Source organism: Cuculus canorus, chromosome 14 (assembly GCF_017976375.1).
Source record: "Cuculus canorus isolate bCucCan1 chromosome 14, bCucCan1.pri, whole genome shotgun sequence".
Lineage (NCBI taxonomy): Eukaryota > Metazoa > Chordata > Aves > Cuculiformes > Cuculidae > Cuculus > Cuculus canorus.
The window spans coordinates 20,055,629-20,082,283 of record NC_071414.1 but is presented as its reverse complement, the minus strand read 5'-3'; the positions used below and the strand labels follow the sequence as shown (position 1 = coordinate 20,082,283).

At 44.3% G+C, this 26,655-nt stretch overlaps 1 long non-coding RNA gene across 13 annotated transcripts in view; it reads left to right on the top strand.

The window, feature by feature from the left end:
* Window positions 1-24,417, top strand: part of LOC128853671 (uncharacterized) — a 31,223-nt gene extending 6,806 nt beyond the window's left edge. For 2 of the 13 annotated variants that reach the window (XR_008452332.1, XR_008452330.1), the window contains 10 exons: window positions 3,699-5,612; window positions 6,326-6,487; window positions 7,564-7,670; window positions 9,268-9,454; window positions 11,819-11,977; window positions 14,608-14,719; window positions 14,957-15,146; window positions 16,053-16,897; window positions 17,195-17,490; window positions 20,093-24,417. This is a non-coding gene — a long non-coding RNA (uncharacterized LOC128853671). Of the gene's footprint in view, window positions 1-3,698; window positions 5,854-6,325; window positions 6,488-7,563; window positions 7,671-9,267; window positions 9,455-11,818; window positions 11,978-14,607; window positions 14,720-14,956; window positions 15,147-15,881; window positions 16,898-17,194; window positions 17,491-20,092 lie in introns of all 13 variants that reach the window. The other 11 variants (XR_008452331.1, XR_008452339.1, XR_008452341.1 and 8 more) reach the window with 11 other exon arrangements.
* Window positions 24,418-26,655: the final 2,238 nt, after the last annotated feature.

The following is a 26,655-nucleotide window of genomic DNA, read 5'->3' as shown; positions in this document are numbered from 1 at the left end:
AGACTGTGGAAGTGGGATTTTTGTTACGAGATTCCTGCGTGGAACAAAGATTTTGCTGCCCCTTAGGAGTTTCCATAAGATGTGCCACGCGTAGCTCTGGTAACGTGTCAGTGGCGCTGGAGACTCCTGTCAGATGATTGTCATACATTTCTGTGATCCCTGATAATGGCAGAGTTCTCTGGGCATTGCCCAAGACCTTGTGGGATGGGCGCAATGTTCCGTTGCTGTCCCAGACATGGCTGGACCCACACAAGCCTGGTGCAAGGGCAGCAGTGAGAGCGGCTCCAGACGAGCAGGAGCAGCTCTGTGTGCCTTCTGGTGCCCGTGAGCTTCCTTAAATGAAATGTTCTTGGATGCCATATGGAGTCTTCCACGGGCTTTGATAGTTCTGCTGAGTGCATATGTAAATTGGAAATAAATTGAAAATGCGGAGAATGAAAAATTCTCAGGCTACACTAAGTTACAAGAACGGTCAGTGCTCTGGCACTTGCAGGCGAGCAGCTGGTAGATGAGTTCAGCAGAGCTGCCTTGATTTTGGGTTTGAAGATAAATGCTGCTGGATTACAGGAAACTCGAAGGTGTTTTTCACCTGCTTTCTGTGCTCACTGATGTCTCCAGCATGCACAAAAGATCAGGGGCTCTGAGCTCGTCTGAAAGAAACAGGGTTAAATAAAAAGGTAAGTGTGTGGAATTACGGAAATGCAGCATTTCGACTTGATGGAAATTGGTGGGTATTTGTAATAGGATCATTTACTTAATGTCTTGTTGTTCTGATAATAGCTGCATTTACATTATGGAAAGAGGAAAAAGAAACAGAACTTGATGCTGCTTTATCCATATTCATTCCCATGAGGCTACCTAGTTTTTCAAAATCCTAACATGCAAATGTAAATGGATGTGATTTAAGGGCACAATGGACCATGAGAAATCTATGAGAGTCCCATGATCTGCTGTAGCACCATCTGTGGCTGTTAGTGCTGTTGCCTGTGGAATGGGAATAAGGCTGTCCCAGACCCGCAGGTTCCACAGCAGCACCTCACTGGTATCAAGGGGAGCTGTGACTTTAAATGCATACCTGCCTTACCATGACACTCGTTCACTCTTAGAACATCTGTTGGGCCTACCAAAACCAGTTCTACTTACACACTTCACAACAATGATGATTCATATTTCTTGTAGGGAGGAAATTCCCATATAGATGTTGCCTGATGCCTTTTTCTTCAGGATGCTTGTGTGAATAATATTCTTTATTTAGAGATAAAAACTCCTGTGGATACTCGCGGGTTTGCTGGGCTGTTCTCTCAAGACTTTTAACAGAATTTTTCTAAAATTGGGTAAAAAAAGACAGAAGTGGTACCAGATGGACTCTGCAGCATCATAGATTTGGGACTTCGCTGAAAGCCTGTAGAAGGTTTAAAAAAATCGGTGTACTTCTCTAGTGGGTCAAAGGATCTTCCTGTTTTGGACTGCAACGCACTTAATTCCAAATCTTCAAAGATCATTATAAGTCTGATTGAGCAAGTAAACGTAAGATGGTTATTGCGATGGTGTGAGACTGACAGTGCTATGTCTGGAGTGCTTGATTTCCACTTTGAACAAGGTCTGGCTCTTACACATGGGCAGGATATGAGGCACTATCTTCCTCTCATGCAGAAAGTGTGAAGCAGAGGCAGGATCATTTCAGTACCTTTGGTCCTCACTTCCCAGAGGTGGTCAAGGATCGCTGTGCTCAGCCTGCAAATGGCACTGTGACCGGGGCAGGGAAAAGACTTTCCCAGAGATGCTTGGAGCCGGCACAGGCACCCCAGCTCCTGACCCAAAACGTAGCATTGCTACCCTTTGTCAGTTTGTGCCACTTTGACTGTATCATCTATCTAGTAATCATGGAAACGAAGCCTACCTCTCTGAAGGTATCTGTCCCATCCTGGTTCTGAGGCAAGGTGACGGGAACTCTAAGGACTGAAGGAGGAGGGGAGATTGCAGAGAGCTTTTCTGTGAGTTTGCTGCTGTCAAACGACTTCTGAGTTTGTACACTTTGATTCACAGTTTGGTAGGCAGCTTAGCAAATCTCCACGGCAACCCCATGTGTACCATAAAATTGTGAATTATCTTGTTTAGAAGAGGTTCATTAGGAAGATTAATGAGGTATTATTTTTCTCTCATTCCATGTCCTGACACAGAGGGGGCACAGTAATTTTCCCAGCTGTGCACAGCAGCCATTGGTCCTCTCCTGGGTCCCCAGCATCACTGCATTGTGATCAGTTAAACTGCTCAATCTTTGGAAGTGTTATTTGTCAGCTTAATTAGCCCTAAAGGAAGCGCTTGCTTTAAAATAGGACAACAGTTTTGTTTTTCCCTGAGAAAGGACATAATGTTATTAGCAGTAGTAACTTCTTTAAATAAAAGAGCTTTTAAGCTGGGTTTTATATAAACCCCTACAAATTGTTTGGGTTCTCTCCCCACCCTGAAGCCCCCTACCTGTCCGTACCCTGTTCCCTGTGAGCTGCCAGCCTCATTAGTATCAGCTTAGTGCAATTATGAGTCTCTGCAACGGGTCAAATAGCATCACATAGCCAGGAAAGAGAAGTGAGATGTCTTCAACAAGATGATGGAGTAAGCTGCACTCGGCCTTTCATTTTCACCTGGGATATTTCTTTCTTTGCATTACAGCAGAAGAATTCAGAATTTCTTATTGCACTTTTCTTCCAGGGTAAAAAGGTCAGAACAAGTCTTGGAGAAAGTCCTTGCTGTGGGTAACTCTGACATAATGTGTTTGCTGCAGACTGATATGGCTACAAAAATCAGTGCAGGCTAAAAATAGCTGGAGAGGCTTAGGTAAAATTAAAAGTTGTGGAAGCTGTGGAAGGACTAGAATGGATGAGCATCAAAACCAGATCTACAGCTCTACACCAACCCAAGGATGACTGCTCCAACAGCCGTCCACCTTCGGGGGAAGAGAACTAGTTTTTAAAAAGCATTTCTGTTTCAGTCAGGAAAAGGCCTCTCTCAGTTTCAGGAGGTGCTCTGTAGTTATGGTCACAGTTACGTATTTTTTCTTATTTATTACTATTCATACTGTGTGCAGCAGTTGAGTTTGATTTAGAGTGGGTTTTTTATGCTGTGCTTACAAATACCATGCTTTCAAACGTGTTCGCTGGTCTGCATTTTCTGTCCTAAGCAATTATTTGCAAAGCTAGAACTCCTCTCTATTAATGTGCCACTTTCTTATCACACAAGTTGAGGCTGGCTTGGATGTGTGTGGGAGGGAGAAGGGCTAACTGTGAAGAGGCTCAGCAAGGCTGCTTTTCAAATGTAAGCGATCAGCAGTAGAAAAATCAAATGCATGAGTTTTTATGTTGTATGAACTGTTTACCCTTAGCTGGAAGGCAAAGGGAGAATGGGGGAGATGGGAGTGCAGCACATGCCATTCGTGTGGCATCACACCAGGGCTGAGTGTCAGCTGGGGCTCGCGCAGCTCTGCCTTCCTCCAGAGCAGGCCAGGCTTTGAATGCAGGGTAGGGCAGGAAAAGCCAAAATAACCCTAGGGCACAGGGTCCTGGGTGCTGCCAGGAGAAGGTTCACTTGCGTAGTTATGACCGTGGTGGTTGAGCTCTGGGGCATGGCTTCACTTGAGTGGTCTGTCCCTTTGATAGCACGCTGGGGTTTGCTTGCTTCTGTTCTTTTTTGTTTTTGTTTAGTGATTGCATGTTCACCAATTCCCAGAGAGGCTGTAAGAACAGCAGCACAAAGACCGGTGTTGGCTGGCTGGCGGCCGCACAGCCTGGCTCCTGGCACCGGTTGCTCTGCTCCATCCGTCCCTGCAGCACCCGTTAGCGACAGGTACCGTGTCACCGCAGAGGCTCCTGGTCTCCCTGCGGGGTGTGATGGGAGAGCTGTGTGCCGCAGATTAATTGCAGTTTCAGAGTTCTTGTTATCGCCATGCTATTAATTACTTTAATGATGCATTCATTTAGATTGAAAATATGATACCAGTAAAGTTTAATTAAAAGAATCAATAACTCATTAACACGTTATTGCTGTACCTACATGCGTCACTGTATTAATCTCCTGTGCTGGAGGAGCAGTTGTGCCTTAGCTTTGTGTCCGTAGATCTTTTTTGTTAGAAGCAATTTGTTAGTAGGATATCCACAAAAGGAGAGTTATTCAGTCACTGCTTTCTTTAGAGACTATGGACCACAAGTCAGATCAGTTGTTCTCTTTGGGCTGGTCTGAGCTGACAGGTACCCCAGGTAATACTTGCTCTTGCTGGTTTTGTTCTAAGAGGACCATTCTGCAAATCTGTGATTTTGGTGGGTTTGTGGCTGGTTGAAATTGTTTGTGCATGGTATATGGGAAGGAATAAGCCACCAAAATTTTAATTAGCTGCCACAGATTTGAGACATAACCCAGGTATTTGATCAATAAGTAGCACACCCTTGCTGTCAGGGATGAGCCATTGCGTCTGCTGTTGTACCTCGAGACCCAACATCAGCTTCGGCTCGACATCTGCTGCACTGCCCTGGCACTGAGAGACCGATGGCTGCTTTCACGTGCCAGAGACGTATCAGATGATGTGACTGAAGGTTTTACATCATTTGAGTTTATGTACCAATGTATAGGTGTGTGCGTGTATGCACACATGCATACATGAGCAGAATGATGTTTGTGTTTCTCGGTTGGACAGATGGGCGAAGGAGAAACAGTGAGCTACTGGAAACCATCCAAATGTTTAAATGAGAAGTGAGCTGAAGAATGAAAGTTTCTGAAAATGTATTTGTTTCTTAGTGGATAAAATACACTCATTACTGGTGTGTTCCCATGCATCAGTTAGTACAGTCTTTAATTAAATTAGCCCTGGCTGATATTGTCATAGTCTCTCAGACAGCAACAGAGGCTTAAGCCACACAACAGGAGCCTCGACGAGCTGTGGGGACCATAGCTATGCTCTGCAAACCAGTAGGCCCAGTCCCTCAGACCCGAGCAGAGTGGGACTTGGCAGTTTGTGTCCCCATCATCAGTCAAGAGTGCTGCCAGCTGCTCCCGGCTGAGCACAGAAGTGGACCCCAAACCATGCCCCCAGTTTCAGCTATTCTTACAGGAGGAGCAGCATATAGCTGGATATTCACCAGTGAAACGGAAACCAGCTGGTTCTCAGACACTACAGAAGCTCCTGTTTACATGGATCTCTGATCTGCATCAGCGCTGCACTGCCTCTGCGAATTGGTGGGTAACCGGGGCTGTCTGTGATGCGAGGATACAAATAGAAGGCAGTGGCTTTTCAGGTTCTGAGTTCCTTCTGTTCGAAGGCTGCATTATTGACTGCAAGCTTTTGCCAAATTCTACATTCTTTTTTTAATATTACTTTTGATTTTTATTTCCATTTGTTTCCATACAGCATAAAAGTAATGGCACAGTGGGTCCTGTGGTGTTCTCTGTACCCTGAGGATACCTGCCCAGCCCCACCATGGACCTGCCACTGCTCTACATGTCCTCATGGTCCTATTTCAGCCTGGGCCCATCAGTCTCTGCCCCAACAATACCACAGGATGCCAGCCTCCATGTAGTCAGGAGAAAATAAGCAGTTGGCTGAGCTGGGGATCACATGCCTGCAGGTATCTCTGCCTCAAATCAAATGTTATTGGTTATCCACCTCTGGTCTGGTGCATAAGCATCAAGCAATTGAGATGAAAACTGGACCTTTTCCATGACTGAGGTTGAGGTCTCAGCTGGTGCTTGGGCAGTGCTGCTGGCATTGCTACGCATCTTCCAGGAGATGCTGGGGTCTTCCCTGTCCATCACAAATGTGGATAACACTTGGATAGAATTTTGGAGCAGATTACCTCAACTTAACATGTAAGACTTCTATTTCTTCTTTCTCCCCTACTCCCGATATCTGAGGTTGTTTATGAATTAGCACTGCAGTTATTGCACTTAGTTCAATCAGTCTCTGCACAAGCAGATTTGTTTCTAATGGTACTTCGAGCCATGCGCCAAACTGAAAGGGTCCTCTGATACCCCTACTAGTGTCTGTGCTTACAGGCCCTGTCACAAACCTTGTCTTGAAGAGCCCTTGGGGGACCATCATCCAGATGTAGGAGTTTCCCAGACTGGGTGAAATCCCAGTGGTAAAAAGAAAACTGCAAGTTTCAGCTCACTTCAGTGCGAGGGGAAAGGAGATGTACACACAGCAACAGGAGATGGGGCTGGATGTTATCGGAGCCCTCTGCCATCAGAGCAAGGCACTGGCTGTCTCTGCTGGCTGTTATTGATAATTCTGCCAGTGGGTGGTTACTGAACCTGTCCTTCTCCCCTTTGCTCCTGTTAGTCCAGCTGCGGTGGGATGTGTTTCTGCTGGTGACAGACCTGCTCAAGTCCTGCTGTCATCAGTGATGCAGTTTGCATTTCCAGATGTGCTCTCGTCTCCCAAGAGCTTTCTTCTGAAGAATGGGAAGGCCATGGACAAGATGTGACACGAGGCGTTTGCTCGGTATGTTGGGTTTAGGGAAAAAGAATTTAAGGAGATATTTTTCGCAGCTAATTATTTTTTCTTTTAGGAGATTTTTGTTTTGTTTTGTGCTAATTCATTGTTCTTTGATATGTAAGAAAAAGCTGCATTGATGTCTGCAACAACTAAGCCTGGCTTTGGCATGTCACTAGCCCCATTTTCTAGACCTTCAGTCTCGCTGCTCAAGGTTAGGATCCAAGTTTCACAAGGGAAACTCTGACGGGTGCACCCTGTTGCCAGGCATCAAATCACACACCAAGTCTCCAAAGCTATAACCATGCTAACAGTGCCAACAACGATTCATTATTAATAATTATGCTCTATCCAATGTGCGGTGCTTTTCATTTTCATTGTGCTGCACGTACATTAACTAATAAATCTCCACAATATCCCAGTGAGAGTGGTGAGTGCTGTTATTCTCATTTTACGGGTAGCAAAATGAGATACAGAGAGGTTAATAGCAAGTCTAATTGGACAATAATTACCCACTTACCGCACTGAAAATTAAGAAATAATCCCCCCATTGTCATTACATCAGCAGAACAGGGAGAGAGCAATGTTCATGTTCTCCCTATCCCACCATTTAGCCAAACAGCTTACATACAAATGGAAGCAAAGGGAGCATGAGAGCAGATAAATAAACTGTTCTTTTTTTTTTTGTTTTTTTGTTTAACACCCATTTTCCATTGCTGAGTCACTTCAGGATAGAAGAAAATTACTAAATTTCCTCTGAAATCTGTTAGGAGATGATTTAAAGCAAAGTCAAACTCCATTTGTGAAAAATATCTCTTGGAGACTAAATGGAAGAAAGAAGATTTAATTACTGCTCTGGACTGGTTTAGCTTAATTTTTCCGAGGAGGAAAAAAAGCGCAGCAAAAAAAAATTCTGACTTAAGAAAAAGAGTGGGAAAACCAGGAAAGCCAGAATTCTCTTGTGGCAGCTATGCTCAGGGCTGTGTCTCCTTGCAGGAGCTCTCCTCTTCCTCCTAGCCACGTGCTCCCAATAGTTTAACACAAGTTTTGAATCAGATTTCTAGCTCTTGTACTTTGATTTGCAGTCCTCCAGCTGCTGGCTGGTGTATTCAGAGCTGCCTGGTTGGAGCACTTTGCCTGTCTGTATGCCACAGGTGTGCAGTAACCTCCTACTGCTCATTCCTTTACAAGAGTAAGTAGCAGCATTTTAATTGCTTTAAACCAGGAACAGGTGACACGAGCCTTTTTGATTTCTCAGCTCCTGTTGTCCACATTGATGCCAGATGCATGACTGTGAAAACCAGTAAGGAAATGGGCTGTGCTGTAGCAGAAAGCAGCTGCCAGGGGCAGCCGCCTTCAACTGCTGTGCTGAGATCATCAGGCTAGGATTATTGAAGGGATATTACACACTGACAGGTAGCACCTGGTTTTCATTCTTATCTGAGGCCCCAAATGGGTGATGGTAACTTCCCAAACCGTTATGCAGAACATGAAAGTCGTATTAATGGTTAATCTGCCCACCCCAGAGAAAAGGCTGTTGGACTGGGGCTTCCTGCTAGTGTCCTCACCAGGGCATGTCTGCAGTGCTTATTGCATAGGTGCTGCATGGATAAGGAGGTGAATGCATGTCCAGACATCACCCTTCCTCTCTAAGTATTTACCCTCTATCAAAATTAGTGGTGGTGTTGAGGAGGGGCAAGTTCATGCGTTAACTGCATTCATTTTCCTATTTGTTAATCCTAGAACTTATTTTTCTCATATGTCAAAGTTCTCTAAATAAACATAATATCGTAGAATGGTTTGGGTTGGAAGGGATCTTAAAGATCATGCAGTTCCAACCCCCTCGCCTTCCACTTCCTAATAGATCCGCAGCTCACTTTAAAGAAAGGATAGAAAAAAGTCCACTGAAGACCCAAGACCCGATTCCCAGCTCATGCAGGCTGTGTAACTGGCTTTAAGTCCCTCTCGCTTATGGAGCGCAAACCAAGAGCTGCTCCAGGAGTGCCAGTGTGATGTCAGCATTAACATTCCCTCCCGCCCCAAAACCCAAAGTCAGTGAAGACAGCCCTGACTTCAAGAACAGTTTTTCTTTCCCTCAGGTGTTGCTTAATTGTTTTGTCTATCAGGTCAGGAGCCCAAGGCTGGCAGGATTGGCACAGCTCCCTTGGAAAGCGCTGCTGCTCCCCAACCCCTGCCTCCCAGCACCCATGGCAAAGCAAAGTCCAGAGCACCGGGCTGAGGGTTTGCCTCCTGCCGCAGGTGGGGGGCTGTGTGTGAGCCCAGCGGGGCTCCGGGACACTGCTCTGGTCTTACCTGGACACAGAGAGTGGTCAAAAAGAGCAACACTGTTTGAACAACACCCTGTGCTGATGAGCAGACAGCTCATTTGATCTTGTCCATATCTACATATCGCTTTGAAGAATGGTGGGGAGCTGTAATTCATCTTTACCTCCCCTCATACAAAGGGAAGAGGCTAAAGCAGTTGCTAGAGCCTTCGAGCAAGTTTACAGCTGACGCATTTTGTGGATTTCAGTTGAATCAAGACACAAAATAACTGCTTGGAGTCAAAAGATGCTGAGCGAAGGTTCAGCAAATGCAATTGCCTCGTGATGAGCTGTCAGTCCTGGGCACTGCTGGAAGTGTAAATACCTATGGTTTTGATGGTAATGAATTTTACTGGTAGAATAAATCTTTGATATTTTGACAGTACAGAACTTTATGAATAGGATAATGATATATTATTCTAAGTGGTAATAGAGATGATAATGTATAGTTTGATATTTCCACAGTCCCCACGATTTTATTGAAGCATACAATGTTTTGTCCCAAAAGCAACGGTGACTTGGAGATGAGACTGAGATTAGGGGAGCCACCACGGCTAGAGACGTGAAAATGACAGAAGGGAAGCTTTCTTCTTGCACCAGAGCTGCAAAACAAATTGCTAGCAAACATGAGATCTTTCTCTTCTGTCTAAAGGTGATCCTACAGTTACTGGCTTTTGTATTAAACTTTTAAAATTACTTTTTAATTGGAAAGAATGTTGGAAGAGATACAACTTCTTAAAACCACTCCTGTGAGCTCTGTGTCCCTGTCAGAGAGGGGACCTGTGGGACCAGCCAGACGCTGCTCTGTGGGGAAGGGGCCGAGGTGGCCCAGCACCAGGATGGACAGTGAGAGTCAGGGGGGATGACATACAGCGAAATGACCGGGATTGTTTGTAGGCTTCAGAAAGGAGATGCTTTAAGATGATCTTTAAGATCTCTTTCAACCCAAACCATTCTGTTATTAGCCAGTGGGCAAAGGCTGAGCACAGCTGACAAATGTTGATGAGATTGGGTTTAACAGGTACTTCCTTTTTGTGGCCATTCAGGGCATTAATTTTAAATGTGGACTTGAATCTTGTCAGTCTCTCTATTAATTGCTCTGTTTGATGGGCAGGACTTTTGTCGTGGCTGCTGTGTTAAACTGAGTCACATTCTGATTGCCGCACATTCCCATATGTCTGTGAGTTTGCCAGTTCACAGACGCTGCTGTTTAACCAATAAATAGAAGACTATATAGAACAGTGTTGAATTATTTAAGGTTGAACAGTGAAATCAAATATAAATTAAATGAAACTGCTTTATTCCTTCTCTTCACATGAGAAGAGAAAAGCTGGACAAAACACCATAGCTGGACAGTTGTGCCTCTGTGTACAGGAGCATCCCTGCTCTCTGGTTTGCTTTTACCAGTAGTGCTCCACCAATTCTGTTTTTCTTAAAGTTTGCTCCTTCTGCTACAAGTAAAAAAGACTATTATATAGCCGTGAAAGTCACTGTATTCATTTAATATTCTGAATATTATGTCTCCAGTGACTCAATTCAGAATAAACCCTTTTCTTAAAAGTCAGCATTTCAAAAGCGGTTTTGCTCTACACTGGCATTCATATTCCAGTGTTATGAATGAAAGAAAATCATAAGATATATTGGAGAAAATGTTCTATTTCATTCTGGGTTAGCATCTGAATTCAAGTCTTTTTGTTTCCAGTTTTTAAACCAAAATACCTATTTGGAAGATGGAACTTTAAAATCAATTTGTAATGAAAAGCACTGATTTAAGATTCCCATGGGAGATGAGATATTCAGCTTGAATTTTGATTTCAGTGGGTGAGCGCAGGGGCTTCTGTGCACAGCAAATGAGAGCCAGGTCCACCCTCCACGGAGGGGAAAACACTCCAGCAAATCCTTTAGTCATTTGGAGGTGATGTGACAGCAAAACTGACTTAATGATTTTCTTCAGTGACTCCACTTAATCTGTAATGGGATAGATTGGAGGAAGCTGATCTCGAGCACATCTGGCTGCTTAATGGACTGCAGCTAAATGACAGGACTTGTCTTCTGCTGGGCTTTGCTTCTCCAGAGCTGCTGGGGAACAACAGCCTGGGACAGGGTGTGGAAGTGTGGGCAGCAGCTCCCAGTGCTGATGTCCAGTGAGAGTGCGATGTCCACTGTTGTAGACAGGCTGAGTGTTGGGGCTGTACTCAAAAAATGAAGCTTTAAAAAGCTCTACCATATCAAAGTGTCAAAACCGTCTCTATTGAGAGCATGTAAGGGAAGAGTTAATGACTAATAATTGTAAAAAATTAGGCACTCTAAGGACTATAGAGGTTTTTAAAGTTTAATCTCTGAATTAATTTGTCAACGTGGGTGGGTCAAGTCCTAAAACTTCTCTTTGAACCCTAAATGCTTTCTAACAGTTTTACCTGAAGATGTCGTTCTCTCAGATTTCCATTAGAACCTACAAAAGTAAAGCACCAGAACAACACTACCTAAATAGTCCTATTTCTGTAGTGTTTTGTGATCAGTGCCACATAACTCATGGTGATGAAACATAAAATTCTAAAGAAACATAACAGTATTTTCCAGTGTAAATGTCCGGTATATCTTTATCTAGTCATGAATTCTGTAGTACAAATGTAACTTTTGATTAAAGTCTACGAAGGTGATCAATAAATCTGCAAAAATCTATTATTCACGATTAAATTCTGAAGAGCTGTTCCATAAGGACACAAATTGTGAGCTCATAAAGGAGATCGGCCATTTGATGCATCTTTTTTTTTGTGTGAGTGCTCCCCCTCATAAAAAATGATGGCAAACAAAAAGATTTTCTGTCATGGGTGGAGCTGGTCTTTTTCTTAATACACTCCAAAGATTGCAGTAAAGCATCATCTGCTCTTTAAACACAGATTATAGAACATCAATGAAAGCTGATACCTTTTGTCAGTGAGTAAAATATTAAAACTAATGGTCTGACCTGTTTCTTATTTAGCTATTGATTCGTCCTCTCTCTGTGTTTTTTCAGGAAAACAAAACAAAGTTTGGTATTTAGTTCTAGAACCAGAATAATAGAACAGCTTAGGTTGGAAAGGACCTCAAAAGATCATCTGTTTCAACCTTTCACAGGAAGATGAGCCCAGAGATTACCCAGCACCTTGTCCAGCCACATCTTGAAATCCTCCAGGTTAGGATTTCACTGGGTCCTTGGCGGGGGGGGCGGGGCTGGAGGTTGTTCCGGGGACTGATTGTTCTCATAGCCTAAAAAGATCTTTCTTAGATGGAGATGACATTTGCAACTTGTCCCCATTGCCCCTTGTCTTCTGCATGTGGCCACATGGTTTTCTTTTGTAAAAGCAAGGTTGCAGGGGATGAAATGTTTAAAAGTGGTTCCAGCTATCTCTTCTTGATCCAGGTGATTCTTCTGGCCCTTTTTCTGAGCCAAAAGCCAACAACAGAGTTTTTTCTGGTCATCTGTAAACAATGCAGAGTGCTTTTGTTTATGGAATTACTTTGCTTTGGTCTGGAGGTCAGATGGAGAACACTGACTGACCACCTGAGCTAAGTGGGCTCATGTCAGCGGGTGAGAGCCTGAAGGGACCTGGCGTGGGGAGCACCGTGGTGCTGTGCCAGCCCGGGCGGGCGCTGCCCCGACACGGCTGCTGCGCTCCCACCCTGCAGCCAGAGGGGGGTTAGTTAACACTGTTTCTGTCCGGATGGGTGAATTATTCTCAAACTGGCTTATGTGCATCAGTCTGTTCAATGTGGTGCTAGAAGGTAGGGGCTTTGTTTTATTTACATTGATGCTGGTTTTAGTAGGAAAATGGTAGTCATGGTGTGTAGATTTTAATTAAGACTAGAAAATAGCCTCTCAGAGAAATAGCCAGGATTGGGTAGAAAGATTCATTTTTGTGTGAGTCTGAACTGCCTGTTTCAGTAATTCAGAGGATTAAAAATTGAACTGGAAATTGAAGATACTAGATTAAATAAACAATAGAATATTTTAGGCTATATTTAGTGCCATTGTGAGTAAATTAAATAAGTGGCTGGCATAGGAGTGAAAGGAAGGGAGACAATGCTGCACCTTCAGCCCTGCTTTCCGAAGGCTGACCTGGACTTTTCCACATTCAGTAGCTTAACCTGACATGCTGTTTGAAGTGTTTCTGAATTATAATCAGCGCTGCTCAAGGAACCTACATTCCTGTGGGAATAAGCTGTTACCTGTTGCCCTCAATTATTCTTAGGTTACTGAGTACAGTTCAACAGCCTGAAAATGTAGTCAGCTCCAAAGAGGGAGGGGGAGAAACCCAAAGTCCATGAAGAGCAGAAAGAAGTTCAAAAAGGGCTGAGTGGCACCACGGGCAGCCTCCGTGGTCACTGGTGCTGCTGCTCCAGGACAACCTAGGAATTCTGTGATTCTATGACACAAATTGGGCTCTCACTGCAGAAATGGGGATGTCAATCCTATAAGATGCTTATAGAGACAGCTTTGCAAAGAAATTCTCTCTGTGCCTCGGGGGGAAGGTGTGTGAGTCTTCTAAAGGCAGTGCTGGGAAAAAGACTTGTAAACATCTGACAGATATGTGCTTTCCTAATAAATATTGAAGTACACCCTTCCCAGAATTTGAGAGTATTAGTTCTAGCAGTGGTTCAAGACAATCTCTTATGGAGTGATTGATTTCTTTATTTCTGTTCTCCCCAGCCAGCCCCTGGGAATGCAATTGAGTTAAATTTGGAGAGCCTTAAAAGCACAGCAAGTTTATCAGGGAAGAGAAATAGGGTATGTGGGTGGAGGCAGGACAGGGCAGCGTCTCAAGCTTTGTGTTTGCCCCAGTGCTGCAGAGCAAAGCAATCTCGAAAGTCTAATTTCATCTGCTCATTTGAAAGAGGCTGGGTTGTTGGGGGCTGGAGTACGAGAAATGGGATTATTGACTCAAGGGAGATTTATGCAAGGCTACAAAATGTGAGTGCTTGGTGGCTGGTCATCAGCTGGGGCTCCACTGGTATCACTGGTTCCTGCCACTGAACTTGAGACCCGTTTTCTGTTTGTATGAGAGCAGGTAGTGTGGAGTGGGTCTGTCTGTATCTTCATATCCTTACACTGGATTATACTGTGTGTAACAGTCTGTATTTCTCACTCATCCATTCCTCCTCAAACCGCGGTGCTCGGGCTGACCAGCAGAAAGCTGCTCTCTGCTGGCGCTGGGGCAGAAAAGATGATGCTGAGGAGAAACAAAGATCGAGATGTGCAGGTGATACCTTACTCTTTAATTTCGATTTACCATGTAGTTTTTCTGCATTTCAGCTGTAGAATTTAAAATTTAAACTACTTTTGTAATAAGCAAAACAGCACAACAGAAGGAAGTAAGGATGAGGGACAATAGGCAGGATTTCTCCCTTGTGCCAAGGATCTCAATGTAAAAGCAGGTGCCGCTGCAGCGGCCATGCAAAGAGGGTGAGTTGTAGTTGGCAAAGCACAAAATTCCTCAGAGTCAGGAAAAAAATCACAAGCATCCAAACTGCCACTGTAAAAAGCTGGAAAAGGACTGTTTCCTTTCAGATCAAGACAATTTTACTAGCATTTTTACTCGCATGTTGGATTCTTGTTCACCCTTGTTTCTCTCCGAAAAGGACAAGCTGCCACCAGGCACTATCTGCTCCGGTGCAGGGAACGTTATCTTGCTCTGCAGCCTGCATGGCATTTTCCTGGAGCAGATAAATGAAAGAGGGTTAGTGACTCTGTTATTTACATATGTAATGTTTTTGTTTCCCCTATGCATCCTTTGTTGCAAGATTTAAGCCTCTTGGTAATTGCAGGTGATGGCTATTGGCTGACGGTGGAGCCCAGACCAATAACTGACTGCCAGGAAGTGCAAGAAAGAGCTAAACGGTCCAGACTTCAGCACAAAGCATTTCCTAATGGCAACAGGTAAATAAGTTTCTAATCTTAGATGCTTGGAAAAACTGCACTGAACTCAGTTAAGATGTTGGTTACTTTATGGTTTGTTTTACTAAAAGTTGTATTCTTTTGGAAACTGGGATTTGGTTTATACCTCAGAAGAATTATAAATGGATTTTTGGTTGATTTTCATTATTATTTGGGTCAAGTCCTTCAGCCAAGCAAAACTGTTGGTGTATGATTTTTGATTAACTGTTCTCTTTCTAGGACAGCCAGTGCTACGGATCGCCTGTACGTGTCCTTAGGAGTGCTCTGCCAGCCTGGGCTTTCTCCAGAAGCATGGAAACAAGTTCAGGCAGACATCGCTGAGAAGCTGCCCAGAAATATTCTGTGGGCAGAAGGGAGAAGGGCAACGTTACTGCCTGGGGGACTGGACTCATTCCCATCTGCTGTCAAGGTAAACTGTCTCCTAGCCTCACAGAGACTTTTCCATCCCCAGCAGAAATGGTCTGTAAAGCAAAGGAGTTAAATATGGTTTAGCAGGGAACTGTATGGTGTGTGGAAGAAAAATACCTTTTGATTTTATAGTCAGCTTTAATTGATCACTTCATCTAATCTTTTATTTGATACCTGTCCGATGACTGTTGTAGCCTGATTTCTTAATGAAGGGTTGAGCTCTAGGTAAGATCTTTTACAGCTATGATTAAGGAGATGCACAACATCGAGCTGAGTGCATCATGCTGCCCAGCTCAGCTGACAGAGCAACGGGAGAGCATGTGGTAAATGCAGTTTTAATATACAACAAATTTTTAGTATATGACATCCCGATACATCAAGAAATTTTGCCTGCTTCCGGCCAGGAAATGTCCTATTCATATTGCTTCAAAAACATAATTATAGTGCTCACGCTTATTTACACACAGCTTGCTGGAAACGGGCTGATTTCCTCCCATTCGCTTAGAGTGCTTTGAAGAATCCCTGTTATTCCACCATCAGCAGTGCTGTACCTGCTGGGGGATGAATTCCTGCAGGCTCTTGCAACCACAAAAGAGCACAACCCCAACGATGCGAGGCCAAAATATCCCTCCTTACCTGTGCAATGACCATCTGTATTAATGAGAAAATATGTATTGAACACATGGATGCTTGAATTAAGATGCTTCTTTTTCTTCTTTTGCAAATGTGGTTGCAGAAGCCCAGATGCACGGCTGGCGTGGTGCCCTCGGGTGCTGAGCACTGAACCTTCCCACGCCTCCTTCCATCTGCCGGGCAGCCCACCCGCTCGCCCAGCAGCCCCTCACTGAAACGGCAGGACAGGGAGACTGAACACAGCTCTTATAAACCTTCACTGTGTGTTCCACAGCCACACAGCCTCGTGCAGGACCTTCTCTGCAACACGGGGAGAAAGGACAAGGTGTCTGTCAGCATCGCTTCTCCTCTCGGAAGGGCAGCACGTGATCCACACTTGGATTAAACACGTCCAGTGAGTTGTGGACCTTCCTGAAAGCTTTTCCCTAATTCACAGGCAGAATCCTGAACAAGGAGGAAAACGTTCACATACTGCCCTGGAAAACACCCGAGTAAGGATATGCAATTCAGAATTTAGCCTTCCCACATTTAAAAATAATTTAAAAAACCTTAAAAATTATATATCTGTCAATCCTGGATGAAAGAAAAGATAATGGATGAAAGCTTCTTGTAACTAGTTTATTCTCCTAGGAAAAGAGCAGAGTTTTTTTCTGTGTGAGTAGAATAGTCTTTCTTACTTTGATGTAAAAACAAAATCAAGCATCTGGAATTACAGGGAAACTTTAATTATAAAGGGCTCAGTTAAATCTTCTGAAAAAAAATTCTGAATGAAGATTTTCAAGAAATGAAACCCTTTGCTGACTGAAGAAAAACAGAACAGAACATTTGGGGGTTTAAAAAAGATGTATCATGCACTGAGGAAGAAGGATGATACTGTGTGTTGCCACTACAGGTACAGGAATGTTTTATCTAAAAGAATATATCAACAGCCTAATAAAAACCCCAACTGTAGGTGCAGAATCCGTGTTCCCAAAGCACCTACAAACTCACCGACTGCACCACCGGGGCTGCAGACTGGCTTCAGACTGTAGTTAGACAGTTGTATACATGTAAACAGCCTTTATAAAGACAAATCAGAGTTGAAAAAGGAAGGAAAAGGACCATCATGATTAATATAAGGTGAGTGGAAGAGTACAGCCCCAGAATCACAAAAGCGCTGGGGTGGGACACAAGAGGTGGGGAAAGGAAATTCAAACTTCATCTCTCGCAGAAGTTAGAAGCAGAGTGGGATGTAAGAAATTCCTCCTCAGTGAAAAAATCAATAGAAAGCCAGGAGGAAGTGAGTTATTGAATTACAGCATCAGAGGCACTTAAACTTGCGTTCTCAGGTAGCTGATTTGTATTTGATGGATTTCTGGTGAGTGTGTCCCTTTAACTTCTGCAGCATTGATGTGTGTTCATGGTGTTGTGTTCCAGGTGATCTGAAAGCAAAACGGCGATGCTGATTCACCCGCTGTTTATCTATAACACTTCTTGATTAGCTCTCGGAGCAATTAGGCGGTTCCACCATTTCTGCAAAGAGAACTGATGTGGATGCCGAAACGTAAGGATCAGAGAGAGGACCTGGGTTGAGGCCCCGTTCGATTTCTCTTCTCTCCAAGGAGTTATTGAGGAAGGGCCCTTGTGGCAGTCAGTGCCAACACTGGGTGCCAACACATGGCTCTCCCCATCTCCTACTTGAGTCATGGCACCCGCAAAGAGCCATTCCTTTGGTAAGTGCTGCTTAGGAGCTGACAGGTCTCTGTGTTCCACAGGCGTGTCGTGGGTTAATGCCCTTCACACAGTCAGGTCTGGTTTGTCCTTTTTGAACCGCAGGGTGCGTGCACTTGCTTGTCTGGTCACCTCACCTCGAGAGCTGCCTTGCTAGTTAAACCTATGTTTGTTATGGCTGCATGTGAGCTCCTGGGTGTGATGGCATGTTGTTCACGCTTGTGAGCACAGTATGCAAACCAGCCACGTGTCCCCTGGTCCAGCTTGCAGCTAGGCAGGAGCTGCTGGAGCTGGAGGCATTGGGAGGATGGACTACGCTGTTCAAAGTCATCTCAGCACATCTGCAGCACATCTGGGCCAGGCATGGTGTCTGCAGTGAGGGAAATAGTTTTCTTTTACATTTTAAGCGAACAGATGGCAGAGTCATTGCTCACCTAACCTGGCAGCAACTGCTCTGACTGCGGTCACCTGGCAGGTTTGCAAATGCATCTCCAGATTTCCTGCTGAAGTGAACAGTTGAGCTGACCTCACACGGACATGCGTGAAACCTGCGCTCATGTGTCGCAGCCAGAGTCGGAGCCCGCCTTTCAGAACATTCAGGAGAAATCTCTATGACAGTTGGTTTTCCTTTCTATATGGCTTTGTCCTTACCAGTCAGGGTTGTAGTTAATTCTGCAATGCCAGACTGGGGTCAGCTTGAGAGCAGACTAAGAGGAGCCTCCTTTCAGACCTCATCCTACCTCCACTTCTAGATCAGGGCTCTATGGTACGTGACTTTACAAACCTAAGTAATGTTGTGGCCAACACTCTGAAGCCATTCTGAGTTTCAGTTGCTGCTGGCTGTTCCAAAATCTCTCTTCCTCTCTACCAAGGCAGGGTTGTGATGAAGACCTTTCTTTTGGGTTTGGCAGTCACGCTCTGGTGAGCTCAGTGCTCTGTGCTGCCCGCACTGAATTTCTCCTCTTGTAAGGCTCAAACCTTTTTAGTGAAGGTTTAATTTTTTACAGCAGCATTAACAATCAAGGCTTCTGTTCTTGTTATGTGCTTCTAGAAAATTTATTATCTTTTCCACATATCTAGGAAAAAACCCATTAATTTCCAACTGAAAAAATCATCCCCTAGAATCCAGCAAAAGCAAAGAAGGGTTTACAAGGTACATGGATTGGAATGGAATATTGGTGTGAGTGGAGGGTTGGGATAGCACGCATCAAAGAGAAAAACTGTTCTCATGCATGGACCCTGTCGTTACTTGTCTCTTCCACGTCCTGGTCATTTTCACTGGGGTGTTTGCAAAGCAGTGCCTGGACCTTAGATGTGGCCTTTAATGTCAGCAAGGAGAGGAGGCTGAGGGGAGACCCTGTTGTTTTCCACAGCTCTCTGAAAGGAGGTTGTGGTCAGATGGGTGCTGGTCTCTTCTTCCAGTTTACAAGTGATGAGATGAGAGGAAATATCCTCAAGTTGTGCCGGAGGGGATTTGGATTAGCTATTAGGAAAAATTTCTTTACTGAGTAAAGAAGCCCTGGCAGAGGCTGCCCAGGGCAGTGGGGGAGTCCCGATCCGATCTCTGGAGGTGTTAAAAAAAAATATGTAGATGTGGTACTTGGGGACATGGTTTAGCAGCCACGGGGTTGGGCTGATGGTTGGACTGGATGAGCCTGGAGGGCTTTTCAGCCTTAGTGATTATTCTATAAGAATTCTTAAAACCTAGGTGCGATGTGGGACAGCGTGGATCAGGGAAAGGCTAATGAGCAATGGTGGTCGCAGGGCTGTGTTTATGGATTTGCAGTCATGTTTCTCGTTAGTGACTCGATTAACTGGCATTGCCCTCTGGGAAGGGGAGAGCTGCAGGAGGGCCAGTCTTTCCCATGAACAATCATGGAAGTCTTCAGCACAGCTGCACGGTGACAGCGGCTCTCCTCCACTTTTTCCCATGTTAAGTTTAACGCAGCTTTACACGTTTCACACAAGGAGATTAAGAAACAAATTAGCCTAGAAATTTCAATTAGTCATAATCCCAATGAGGGCCTTGGGAAGGGATAACCAAGCAAACAAACTTCCAAACATCTCCCAAGCCAGGCCGACTGGCAGGACGGCACTCTCCAGAAAATTAATCAAATCGTTTGCCCGGAGAAGATTGCCTGACATGACTTTATCAGCACTTACAGGAACTTCTGCCAGGTGTTAATGCTATTCATGCAGTGCAGGTGAGCGGAAAACTATAAATCATACAAATAACAGGAGGCTTACACTGCCCTTTTAAAGATCTTATGTGATTTCTGGTCAGAGTGGAGCTCCAGTGGCCCGGCAGCTGTTTCAGACAAGTAGGCAGGATGTTGGCATTTTGCTGCACAATTGAGCTATATCCTCTGGAGGTTGTCAATCTCGCTCGAGAGTTTCTTATGCGAGACTATTTAAGATCAACGCCAACCTAATGGGCTTTGACATAGTTGATGTATCAGCTCCCCTGTTCCAAACAGGGTGGAGCTAGACGAATTATGGTGTGCATCGGCCTTTTCTAGCAGAGGATCATACATACACAGGTTAGGACTGTAATAAACCCGTAACAAGTAAAATACAATCTCCTCCCTGGGAACTCTTTTTCAGACACATCTCCCGTGTACCAAACCCTGTGGGATGAGGATGTCTGTGACCTCCTTTTGCTGTGGAAGCAATGCTCATCTTTCAAGATGAAACCCACACAGAAGTGGAGAGGAGAGCTGAGAATGCAAGGTTGCTGATAAGGTTTACTCGTGTACTTTACTGTTTGTGAGTTTTGCTGGCAACTACTGGAGTGAGATAAAAGTGTTCCAGGAACAGAAGAGCAGGAGAAGAAAAAGAAAACAACCCAGTCTCCAAATATGCAGAGGAGTTTTTAGTTTTACAGATTTGCATTGCATCAATCCAAACTCCACCTGCGCACCCCAGCTGGTACCCTGGATGATAGGGTCCTTGAGCTTACAGGATGAATGAGATACATGTTTGATAAAGTAGTCACAAGTTTGTGGATGCAGAAGGCTTGAGGGTTGGAGTGTAGGATAGACATACCCAATGCCTGTGCACAACGGAGTGTTTGAGAGAAAAAAGAAGAAAAAGGATTCGTTTCATCATAGTACCTATCTCTGTTTTTTATGAGTTAGTGGGTGGAGTCCCAAAGTGTTCAAAGTAAGTTCAAATACTCTCTGAGTCAATTTGAATTTATTTCCTGTAATTGTTAACAACAATTTCTAATCAGAATGACATCTGCTGATGGATGGTAATGATCCCCTAGAAGTGAAATGGGTATTTATTGAAATTCTTAGTTCAATCTTTATTAAAATGTCAGTGACTGTCAGTTTTAACTACACATTTTTAACTGTGAAAACTGTTTTTATATGAATTACAATCAAATCCTCATATGCCCAACTTAGAACAAAATATATTGGAAAATACATTTTGAGCTATCGCTTGGACTGTAGCCTAATACGTGTTAACTGTAATAATTGCTTTCTCTGAATAGTTTTGGTCACAGAAGAAATGCTTCACTAAATTTTAGGAGGGGGAAAAAAATGGAAAAAAGAACAGGCTTTTTTTTTCCACACTGTTTTTATTTCAGCATGCATCAAATCCTGGTTTTATAACTTATTAATGATGAATTGATCTCAGGAGATCGCAGCTCTGTATTTACAGAGTGATTAGATATACTGGGGGCTGTTTTAAATGCAGCAGCTGCTCAGTGCTGATTTAAGTACACAGATGTTCTTATTAGCATAATACTCAAATTCAATGCCCTTCTTATCTGCATCTTCCAAATGCACAAACCCAGCAGCACCAGGAGCACAGAAGCTCCATGCAGGAAAAGCCCCTTCTCCCTGAATCTGCAGCGAAGTGCCGCTTGGACCATCCTATCGGAACTGTCTGGGTCCTCTCCCATGCACAGGTTCCCCCCACGTCTACAGGCATGATCCCAGCATGGATTGGTGCCCGATGGTGGGGATGGAGAGATGGGACCTCTTGGAGATGATACGGTGAGGCTGCAGGGGCTCTAGGCTGAACAGCCCTTGGGTTACACGTAAACAACTAAAAATGGAGTTGACCCTCTGCCTGGTTTTGTTTGGAGCACTTTGTGGCGTTTGGGTGTTATTGCTGCTGTGCTTTCCTTTGCGGTGACGTTTTCAGCTCTGCTCTTGCTCTTGCTTTGTACTTTCAAGACATGAGTTGTAATGGGAGGTAATGTTTGTGGTCTTTGAACCAAAGAAACTGCAGGTAATGACAGCAAATTGGCATCTGGCTCCATGAATTGCTTATTACTGAAATGTGCCTGACTTGCAGCTCAGGACTGGAGGCTGCAGGACTGAAAAGGTCAGACCCAAACCGGTGACACACTTTTCTGGACTGGTTTGATGCTGCAGGGAGGTCTGTCCGTCTCTTTGGTGACAAAGCAGCAGAAGCTTCAATATAGCCTTTCTTAATTGTCGCAAGACTCTCCCAGGCTTTCACAGTAATCTGTAAAGTTAAAAAAGTTCATCTAAGTTTTCTTTCTTTATTGGGTATTTTAAAATATTTCTCTTGCTAATCGGGATGAAAATTACAGCAATTATGACAATCTTACAAAGCAAATGTCATCACAGGAGATGTAAAGCCCTTTTACAAAGGGGCTGCTCTCTTCAGGTAGCAGAGTTGTGAGAAGAACCTGTAGCTCCTCGTTTGCAGTTTTCCATTTCCAGTTCTACATGATTTCCCAGAGGAAAGGAAACCCCAACCGACTACATCTGTCGGTTATTTCAGTCTCTCCACGAAGAGGGATGTTGTGAAATGTCACCAGGAAACTTCCATTCTGTTCAGCTCAGCCTCCTAAACTTGCCACGCGTCCATGGCGTGAGTGAACCCCGGGACTTCTGAATATTTTAGACCAATATACTTTTTAATTTGACCTCCCACTATGCTTTATGTTAAACAGCGTCGATCCCCAATCATTTTCTCACTGGGATGTTTTATGTGTATGATTTTCCACATATATATTTCTGTTCTTCACTTTTCCTTGCAGCAACTTTGAGCACCTCAAAGGGTTTGGTGTCTGCATTTTAACACCTTGTAGTTTCAGACTGTATGATCTCAATAATTGGAAGGTTTACCCAAGAGATCGGGACCATATGAGGAGCACGGAAAGGGAGCCTGCTTGGTGGCTCCTTGCTGCCCCATAAGAAACATCCAGGTATCCAGCAGAAATATAAAGTTATGACAACAGCAGAACTGGAAATAACTTCAAAGTCAAACTGATATCTTTTGAAAGATGAGGAAAATATTACAAAGAAAATATCAAAGGCTCAAGAAGGATTTTCCTAGGCACTTTGTTACAGAAGTCTTTACCACCCCCTGCAGAGGCAATCAAGACTAATGGGAACATTAGTACAGCCGAGGACTACATATCAAAAGAGTCCCTGGAGCAAATAACACCCAGTAACTAGAGCATCACTGGCACTGCACTCCAAACCACCCCCCTCTGTCACAGAAATGAGTAAAAGGGTCGTAAACAGCAGAGAGAAAATTTTTGCCTTGTGACTGCAAATAAGCACCCAGCAGAGCTGTTAAAAGTTGCTTGGTGAAGAGAAAAATATGATTCTTCCAGTTTTATGGGCCATGTTCAGATAGCTCTTACTCCCATTCCATAAATCCAATTTTCACATAGATTAAATTGAAATCCCTTACAGGCTCAGCTGAATAATGCCCTGGATTGTCACGCCCCTGCTGCGTGATGTGCACCGAATCAATCTTCTTCCACGCTCACGCAGGGCTTTGCAGCCATGGCCGCAGCAGTTGCGGGGAATATACTGCACAAGTGCCACCTTGGGTGCTTGGCTTTGCAACCCAAAGCATGATAAATACCACATGTACCAACAGAGATGTTCACGTGGGCTCTCGGGTCCTGCATAAACACTTATTGGTTTTGAAAAATTTTATATTAACCTTAATTTAAAAAGAATAAAAAGTTATGGTGGCGATTGAGCTAAGAATACACCATCAGAGGTGGCTGCCGTGTCCAAGGGCATGGGAGGAGGAGAGCCGATCGATGCATCTCATGAAGGTAGCATTTCTCGTTGGGTTTTTGTGCACTGATGGCAGCAGCTCATGAAATGTTCGAGCCTGGCTGTTGTGGCAGAGCTGGGGATCCTCCCAGGAGCTGCTGGCTACGCTTGTGGGGAACCAGTGCTTTGCAAAAAGGGCTTTTCCAGGTGCAGTGTTAAATGCTGGTTCTGTCCTCAAAAAACCACAGCGTCCTCATTGGTGTCTTGAGTTCTCTGATGTTGTCGTTATCTGTGTGTGTGAATAACAGTGTCTGAATCTTACTGATGTGCAAATATTTAGGAATATTATGAAGTGTGCTGTGCAGGGGAACGTGGAGCCACGTGAGGTATAGTGTGCCATGATTAGCACTAAGTGAAAAGAAATGCCGCTGAGTGTTGTTTGAATAAAGAACATGGTGTAACTGATGTAGCAAGAGGTGCTCTAAGGTTGTTCCTCACTATGTTTACAATGAAGAAAAAGATAAATCTCTAACCAAATACAGCCCCATACACATAAGATATCGCATCACCTATGGGGCAGCACCTCAGTCACTCAGATATCGACATTGGTACATTTGTCTTAATTTTGTTTCCATCCTTAAAGTCTTTATGGGTGTTTGAGGGATGTGGCTGGCTTTCCATGGGTGCATCCATCTGTGGGCAGTTTGGGACATGGGCCTGTTCGCATTACCTTCGTTATGACTTCAGTCCCCTAGTTCAACAACAACAGGGTTGTTCTTATTTATTGTTTGGCATTCCTGACACTATTTGCTTCTGGTCTGCGTGCTCATCTTTCTATTAATGATGATGGTTTTGTACTCATTTGTCCTTGTCCTGGTTGCTGATCCTCTGTCACGTTCTGCTGGGTGTAAGTACACTGGGGAGCAGTCTCCTGCATGCCTGCTTCATCATTTAAAATGCTTCAAGGGAGGGCTCAGATAAGGCATCTCCATTTTTATTATTCATATCTGCATGTTGAAATTAACCTTCTCATACTAATGAGAAGAACAAAATCCCGGGCATGTTAAAAATCTTTGGGATTGGGGGGGGGGTGGGGAGGGGGAAACTTTCCTTGGGCATCATGCAAACCGGGCTTTTACCCAGGATTGCTGCACCCTTACTCCTTCAGGCTTTTCTACCAGTCGGGGGCTTTGAGGCAGCGATACCTGGTTTAAGCTTCTGAAAATGCAACCTGACTCGGGGCAAGGCACCTTCTGCTTTTCAGAGAGAGCTTTTTAAATGCCTGCTGTTCCATGCCCTCTGGTTCAGCGCTGAATACTAAATGTGTTTTGTTAAAACGAGAGTGAGCTTGAATGCTTTGGACTTGAACGTTATGTGAAAATGGAGAGCTAAAAATAAATCTATAGAGATTCCTGGAAGCAACACTGGGCCGTGGGTGGGAGAAATGGGCGGGACGTTTTTGAGATGTTGACTCTTGTCTCACTCAGCTGGGTTGAAAAATTTAAATTCTGAACATTTTCCTGAATCAGTATTCAGCATTAGAGTTTGAGTTCTGGATCGGAGTGTGACATGTAGATGTTATCACACTGTAAATTCATCTGAGTTTGTCTTTGGAACCTCTTCACGCTAGAAGTGAGCAAGAATTTCTAAAATGTAAAGTAACTTCAAATCAGAAAATGTTTTTTCCAGAAGCTTAGATCTGTGAGAGGTTTGTCCCAGCCTACCCCTCCTCGCACCGGGCGCTGCTCTGGGGCTGCCACTGTCTGGCTTTGCAATGGTTTTGGCAAAAGCAAGTGGTGAACAGGAAGAGAGCTGATGGAGCCCCACGGTTCTCATCTTTTACCTAATCCCCCAGGGAGCCCGTGTAGCGGAACCCGCAGATTAGGAAGACTCCTATCCCAGGGCAAGGCCGGTTCTAAAGGCAAGGATTTGCCAGGCACGAGTGACTGTGTTAGTGGAGGAAGCTCTTTGAGTTCTTCCTGTCCTTCTCACACATGGCGCTGCCTGTGGCTCTGGACCTGCCCCTCCCTAGGACTTTACTTGGGTAACAACTTAAGCTGGATGTTGACAAGAGGAATCAAATTTATGTGGGGACGCTTGCAAAAGGCGTGTTTTATCACAGCGGCATAGACGAGGCATAGTGCTTCTATAAATGTTTTATGCTGTCTAGATTGCAATTCAGTATGGGGACTAAAAGAAAGTGCAGTAGTAAAACCTCCCATTGTCGTGCTGCAGTTCTCCTTGCCTGCTTCTGCTCTCACTCCGTTTCTTCCTTTTCCACCCGGTCTCAGAGCTGTCACAAGCACATTTCTCTCCTGAATAGACTTAACTCTTTCTGCCTGTCTGTCATCTTCTCCCTCTCACTTTGAGGGCCTCAGCTGCTTGCCTGCTAATTGCACCACTTTGCATGACACAGATATTTTCATAGCTCCAGTAAAAGCTGCTCATCACTTCACATGGTGATTTCCAACCTCTTGTCAGTTTAGTTCCTGGTAACCTGACTCCAAGCCACTGACTGCTGAAAAGCTTCGTGCAAGTTTAATGAAGCACAAGGTAAGCGGAAATACAATGCAGAGCACGGGTCAGCAAAATCACTTAATTAATTAAATAAGGCAGGATAATTCTGGGAAGGGAGTGTTATCTTTCTGGAAGTGCACCTGAACACCAGTCCAGCTGAGCAGTGACACATGAGCTTGCATTGAGGTGCATCTCCAGAAAGACAAAAGTCTCATCTAGCGCGTGTCAGGAGACACTTCATTTCAGATGAGACAGACAGTCCGTGCACTTTAGATGACACTTGGATGTGTGAATTACGGATAAAGACAAGGCATTTATAAGTGAGCGGTGCAGCCTTGTATTTCTGAATGACAGAGGAGGCATCACTTTCAGTGTTGACAACAATCCATATTTTTAATTCCCTGCAAGACCTTTAATTTATTGCCACAAAATACATTACTAAATACTAAGCGTAAGCATTTTTTGTTTTTAAGTGAGTAAACTGAGAATTACAAAAAGGTGCCTGTCTCCTCCTGGTTCTGACAACCCGTCCACGTGCAGGGAGAGCATGCCTGGACGGGGCTGGGGAGGTTGTGCCGCAGCGGGCAGGCAGCCGCTCCTCCCCATGTGCCCCATCATGCTGCTGCTTGGTGTAAATGCTGTCCTTGG